This window comes from Cnephaeus nilssonii, assembly GCF_951640355.1.
Source record: "Cnephaeus nilssonii genome assembly, chromosome: 2".
NCBI classification, from domain to species: Eukaryota; Metazoa; Chordata; class Mammalia; order Chiroptera; family Vespertilionidae; genus Cnephaeus; species Cnephaeus nilssonii.
The window spans coordinates 33,066,868-33,072,867 of record NC_137073.1 but is presented as its reverse complement, the minus strand read 5'-3'; the positions used below and the strand labels follow the sequence as shown (position 1 = coordinate 33,072,867).

General features: G+C 56.4%; 1 protein-coding gene across 4 annotated transcripts in view; it reads left to right on the top strand.

Moving 5' to 3' along the window:
• The first annotated feature begins 4,463 nt into the window (after positions 1–4,463).
• Positions 4,464–6,000, top strand: part of CLIP2 (CAP-Gly domain containing linker protein 2) — a 70,717-nt gene continuing 69,180 nt past the window's right edge. Inside the window, exon 1 of one of the 4 annotated variants that reach the window (XM_079787412.1) lies at positions 4,464–5,047. The gene's annotated coding sequence lies outside the window, so the exon portion shown is untranslated. The remainder of the gene's footprint in view (positions 5,048–6,000) is intronic. The other 3 variants (XM_079787413.1, XM_079787411.1, XM_079787410.1) reach the window with 3 other exon arrangements.

Here is a 6,000-nt window from a genome sequence, read left to right as displayed (position 1 = left end):
GTTTAAATTTTTCTTTTCTTTTTTTCTTTTCTATGCCTTTAAGATTTTTTTATTCTTTGCCTAATCACTTCACCTTGGTCACCCAGCCCCAAGCCCACTCCCCTCTAACAGCTGTCAGTCTGTTCTCTGTATGAGTATGTTTCTATTCTGTTTGTTAGCTTATGTTGCTCATTAGATTCCACATGTAAGTGAAATCATATGGTATTTGTCTTTCTCTAACTGGTTTATTTCACTTAGCATATTGCTCTACAGGTCCAAGGTCCATCCATGCTGTCGCAAAAGGTAAGAGTTCCTTCCTTTTTACAGTTGAGTACTTACTATTCCATGTGTAAAGGTACCACAGCCTTTTTATCCACTCATCTACTGGTGGGCACTTGGGCTGCTTCCAAATCTTGGCTATTGTAAACAACACAGCAATGATCATGCGGTGCGTATATTCTTTCAAATCAGTATTTCAGGTTTCTTCAGACATATTCCCAGAAGTGGACTCACTGGGCCATAAGGCAGTTTAATTTTTTTTTGAGGAAATTCCATACTGTGGCTGCACCAATCTGCATTCCCACCAGCAGTGCACGAGGGTTCCCTTTTCTCCACATCCTCACCAAAACTTGCTGTGTGTTGATTTATTGATGGTAGCCATTCTGACAGGTGTGAGGTGGTATCTCACTGTGGTATTAATTTGCATTTCTCTGACAATTAGTGATGTTGAGCATTTTTTCATATGTCTATTGGCCATCTGTATGTCCTCTGTGGAGAAGTGTCTATTCCGGTCCTTTGCCCATTTTTTAATTGAATTGTTTATTTATTTATTTTTTTTTTTGGTGTTGAGTTTTATAAATTCTTTATAGATTTTGGATATTAACCTGTTATCAGATGTATCATTGACGAATATATTCTCCCATTCAGTGGGTTGTTTTTTCATTTTGCTGTGGTTTCTTTTGCTTTTTAGTTTAATGAGGTCTGTTTGTTAATTTTTTCTTTTGTTTCCCTTGTCCAAGGAAATATATCATAAAAAATATTGCTAGGAGAAATGTCTGAGATTTTACTGCCTAGGTTTTCTTCTAGGATTTTTATGGTTTCGAGTCTTACAGTTAAGTCTTTAATCCATTTTGAGCTTATTCTTGTGTAAGGTGGGTTCCCCCACCCAAAGCCCATCGTAGTGACCAGTTTTCCCCTCTACAGTTTACACGGTTGAGAGTCTACCTTATACACAAGTTTTGGATGTGCGCTTTTCATTTGACATAAATATAGGAGTGTTTCCCCATTTATTACAAATACATTATACATAGTGATTCAGAGAATATAAAATATTCCATCATGTGGATGTCCTGTTGGTCCTTAAAATGAAAATAAAACAATAGAAAGTATACCAGAGAGGCGGTAACCTGCAGGGCAGCCAGGCCTCGCCTGTGGCTGCCCCACCGCAGGCCTCTGAGACCTCTGCCCTGCCCCGTTATTCCTGATATGCTCTTCCCAAAAGCTGCCTCCCCCACCTTGCTGCTGGTCATGGCCAGTGTCAGCAAGAAAATGGTCAAATCAGCACTTTCCATGGAGACAAAGGCCTGAGTGAGAAAGTCCCCCTCCCTGTAATCCCAGCCCCCCCCCCCCCCCCGCCCCCCACCACCCGCACCATCCACAGGCCTGATGCTGGAGCATCGTGCCCGGCTCCACCTTCCATGTCTACATCATTTGTTTGGCTGCAGGAAGCAGAAAACCCAACAAGATAGAAGCCTGTAGCCTCTCACCTAGAGCAAGCCCCGCAGCCGCAGGGGCCATCGACGCTCCTCCCGGTGAGTCGTGCCTTTGCAGCACTGCCCACCCAGTTCAGGTAAGGAGAGGCTAGTACTCTGCAGGACCTGGGAGCTGGCAGGGAGGGAGGCGGCTGGTGGGTCTTCCCCCCACCTGCTGCAGGCAGGGTGCAAGGTGGCTGAACGTGCTGGCTGGGCACAGGTGAGCTCAGGTGCATCACAGCAGGATCTGTGTGATCTGAAAGCCCTGCTGCTCGTTGAGGCCTCAGTTTCCCCACCTGTGCAAGGAGGGACCAGGATGAAATGATGGTTTCTTTCTAATGAGGAACCTTCCTAATCCATCTCCGATGGGTTGTTGTCCTAGGAACTTGGGCCTCTTTCCTGGTTCCAGAAGCCTCAGGTGCCAGAGAAGGGAGAAGTGCGTCCAGGGCCCACGAACCGTTGGGTCTGGGTCAGAAACCACTCATTTGGGCAAATCCCACTCTCAGCTACACCCTATCTGCTCTGTTTTTTCTGAGCGCTCTCTCCTGCCCCAGAACTTCAGGGGGTCTGTGAACTGTCTGAACTTGTCTGCAAAACTGTGTGTGTGTGTGTGTGTGTGTGTGTGCACAAGCATGTGTGCATAAGCATATCACATGTTTCTGGGGAGAGTCCTTATGGATTTCAGTCTCAAAGGGGTGTCCCTAAGACCTGACCTGGACTGGCCTCTCCTTTGGTTTGCTCTGCTGACAGTGTCCCAGCACCCCAGCTCTAGCTTGGACCCCCACAGCCTTCCAGCTGGTCTCTCAGGGTCTCAGCCTGCCCCCAGGAGCTGCCAGGAGAGCTTTCAGAATGGCTTCTGATTGGGCCTCACTTGCTTTCCATCATCAGGACCCCCGTGGCCTTCAAAGCCATCCTGGGCTCCCTGCCCACCGCTCTTCCCAAGGGAGGGAGGAGCGGGCAGAATCTTCGAAGGAGAGCAGCCGGGAAAGCCCCGCACCCCACTCTCTGTGCTTCCCCCTCTCCGTGGGAGAGAGGTCCTTGTTAGACATCTCCAGCTCACAGAGAAAACCCAGCCTCCTAACAGACAAGGTCCTTTTATGACCTTGCTCTTCGAATGTCAGCTGTGCACTAGACACTCTTTGTTCTAAGCCCTTCCCACAGATTAACGCCTTCAGCCTTGACAACAACCCTAGGAGGCAGTGTAACACCTGCTCCATTTTACAGATGGGGAAACAGAGGCCCAGAGAATATTGCCCATCAGCTGGAGGTGAGGGAGCTGGATTCTTACCACTGCCTGATGCCTTTGTCTTATCTCTTAACTAGAGGCCTGGTGCACGAAATTCGTGCAGGTGGGTGGGGGGTTCCTAGGCCTGGCTGGTCGGGGCCTGGGGGCCTGTTGGGGCCTTCCAGCCAGGGGCCTGCTGGGGTCTGCTGGATGCCCAACCGGGCCTGCTGGACTGAGGGAGGGATGGGGGGGTGGGGAGGGACCGCAGGAGGTTTGCCAGCCAGAGGGAGGGACTGGGGGAGGTTGGCTGTGGGAGCACACTGACCACCAGGGAGCAGCTCCTGTGTTGAGTGTCTGCCCCCTGGTGGTCAGTGCGTCACAGCGACTGGTCGACTGGTCACTCTGGTCTGTTGGTCCTAACGGTCGCTTAGGCTTTTATATATATAGATATCAGACCACTCACCCCAGCCCCATGCTCCCTCTGTCCTGAACACAGCCCTTCCCACCTCGGATCCCCTCTTTTCCTATCAGGTTGGCACCTCTTCCGGAAGCCGGTTCTCCTGTGGGCTCACTCTGCACCCTCCTCCCCAGTTGGTCTCCAGGTCTTGCACCCTCACCAGCTGGGGACCTCCTCAGGACTGGCCCAGGCCCAGCCTCCATCATTATGCCATTACACATTTGCCAAACTGAAGTGAAACACTATCTCAATTTATCGGCGGGGAAACGGCGTTTCAGAGGTTAATTCATTTCTCAAAGATTATGGATACTAGGGCAATGGAAGGATGATTGGTGCCAACTTAGCAAATTTATTCATTCAACAAGTGTCACTGAATGCCCACCCTGGGCCAGGCACTGTGTGGGTACCTTCGGGGACATAAACAAGACTGTGCGGGTGCCTGCCCTCCGGAGTGAGTCTCCCTGCAGAAATCACAGCCTCCCCCCAATACAGCCAGGTTCCCGGGCTCAGGGGAAATGAAGGTGAGTTTGAGCCAGGGGAAGGATGGTTTGTGTGAGCGGGGAGAGGGGGCAGCATTACTGGTAGAAAAACCAGCAAGGCAAAGGCTCAGAGGTTAGTTTACCAAGGGGGAAAGGGGGCACAAAGGCACAGAGGCCAACCACAGCCAGGCTCCTACGGGTGTTGGGATTCATTTATTTCTTATCTCTGGCTGCCACTTAGCCTCTGCTCCCCCACTCAGGGGGCTGGACCGCGCAGCTCCCTGATGTCGCAGGAGAGAGATCCTGCCCCCGGGAGAAGGGCTCAGGGTTCATCTGTCTTGGATACCAATTTTTGCAAAGACATGTTGGGAGCAAATCACCAAAGAACCCTGGGTCATTGATCACCATCCCCTTTGGCCTCAGGACAGCTCAGTAGGATCCGGAGTTCGAACCTCGGTCACACTGTCCCCTCCTCATCTCTTCCTGTCCAGTCCGAGTCACCTCTTCCGTGAAGGCTTCCTGGAACCTCCCCGTCCCTCCCCCAGCTTCCCAGGCTTCCATTTCTCCAAAGGTCTGGGAGAATAGAGCAAGGCTGACGAGGGTTCTTTCGCCAAACGCGACTGAAGCACCAATAGGGGGCCAGCGCCGAAGGGGGTACGGGCGCACCCCGGACACCTCCAACTGACTACTGCGGGAAGACCAGGAGGCTCGCCGCGTTTCCCGCCCGCCCGCCCGCGCACGGACGGCTCCGCGACGGGGCCCGAGAACCGCAAGGCCGCGCGCCGCGTGCCCGCCCCCGCCGCGCCAGGCCCCGCCCTCGGGCGCCCTCCCCAGCGCCAGCCCCTTTTGTTCCCTCCCGGAGCCGGGCCGCTCGCTCCGCTCTGCTCGGCTGCTGGGCTCGGCCACGGGCGCGTAGGCGGCGGCGGGGCTGCCCGGGGCTGCTCCTCCTGCTTTCCCGCCGCCGGCCGTCGCACACGCGGCGCGAGGCCCGGTCCGGAGCGCGAGCGCGGAGTCCGGGCGCCGCAGGGCTCAGCCGGGGTGGGGCGGCGGGTTCGGGGAGCGGCCGCGGCATCCTCTCCCCCCGCGGCGGCCGGCCCGCAGAGGAGGAGGCCGGCGCCCGGTCGCCGCCGCTCAGCCTGCTGCCGGAGGGGCGAAGGTAGGAGCCGCGGGCACCCTGGAGGAGGGGGCTTGCCGGGCAACAAAGGACCGAGGGGTCGGGAGGCGGCGGTGGCCCCAGCCTCGGCAGAAGCGGGCCGGCCCGGGGACATCGTCGGGCGTGGGAGAGGCCGCACGGCCAGGGCTGGTGGGTGGGCGTGAGCGGAGCCGATCCTGGGATGCACCCCAACTTCCCTTTGCCTGCAAACGAGGAGGGGGTGCTCTGGCGTTGGGAGGCGTTTGCCGGGCTGCGCGTCCCCGTGGCGAGGGCATCGTCAGCGCCTCGTTCCCCCATCTACAGACGGGGGTTCGGCACATCTGCCGGGGGGGCCGCCCGTCGCCTCTCCCGAGGGCAGGGCGAGGGCTCTGGACTAACTGGCCCGAGGGGCACATCCTGGTGGGCGCGGCCCCCCAACCCCCTTCTGCAGACCCGGGGTCCGGGAGAACACGGAGCCCCCGCCGGCGGGCTGGAAGCGCCTGGCTAATGCCCTTTGCAAAACTTGGTTGAAGTGCATAGCAGAGGAGGTTAGGGGGAGACTGGGGCAGGGCGGCTTCCCGCAGCGGGTGTCCCCCCTAAGCTGGCGCTGGTGGCTGGTGAGGCAGCAGATTTTCTGCCCTCCCCATAGGGAGGGGCCGCAGCCGCCAAGGATGCTTCGCTGGGCCTCCAGGACCCGCCCGTTTGGGCCCTTCAGGCGGGGCCTGGGTGGGGCGGGTGCTCACTGGGCACTGCCACGCTGGCTCTAGCCCCACCCCCTCCCTGGAGAGGATGGGCTGAGGGGCACCTTGTGGGGAGTCACACACGCAGCGGCCCATCCCCCAATCTTTGAGATCCTACCTCTCCCTTCTGGGTGAGAAATGGGAGTCCAAATGAGGGGTGCTGGCTGTCCTCACCCTTGTAAGATGCCCAAGGAGGCTAGTGGGCTGGCCTAGGGCTGCTGACGGAGGAGGAGCAGG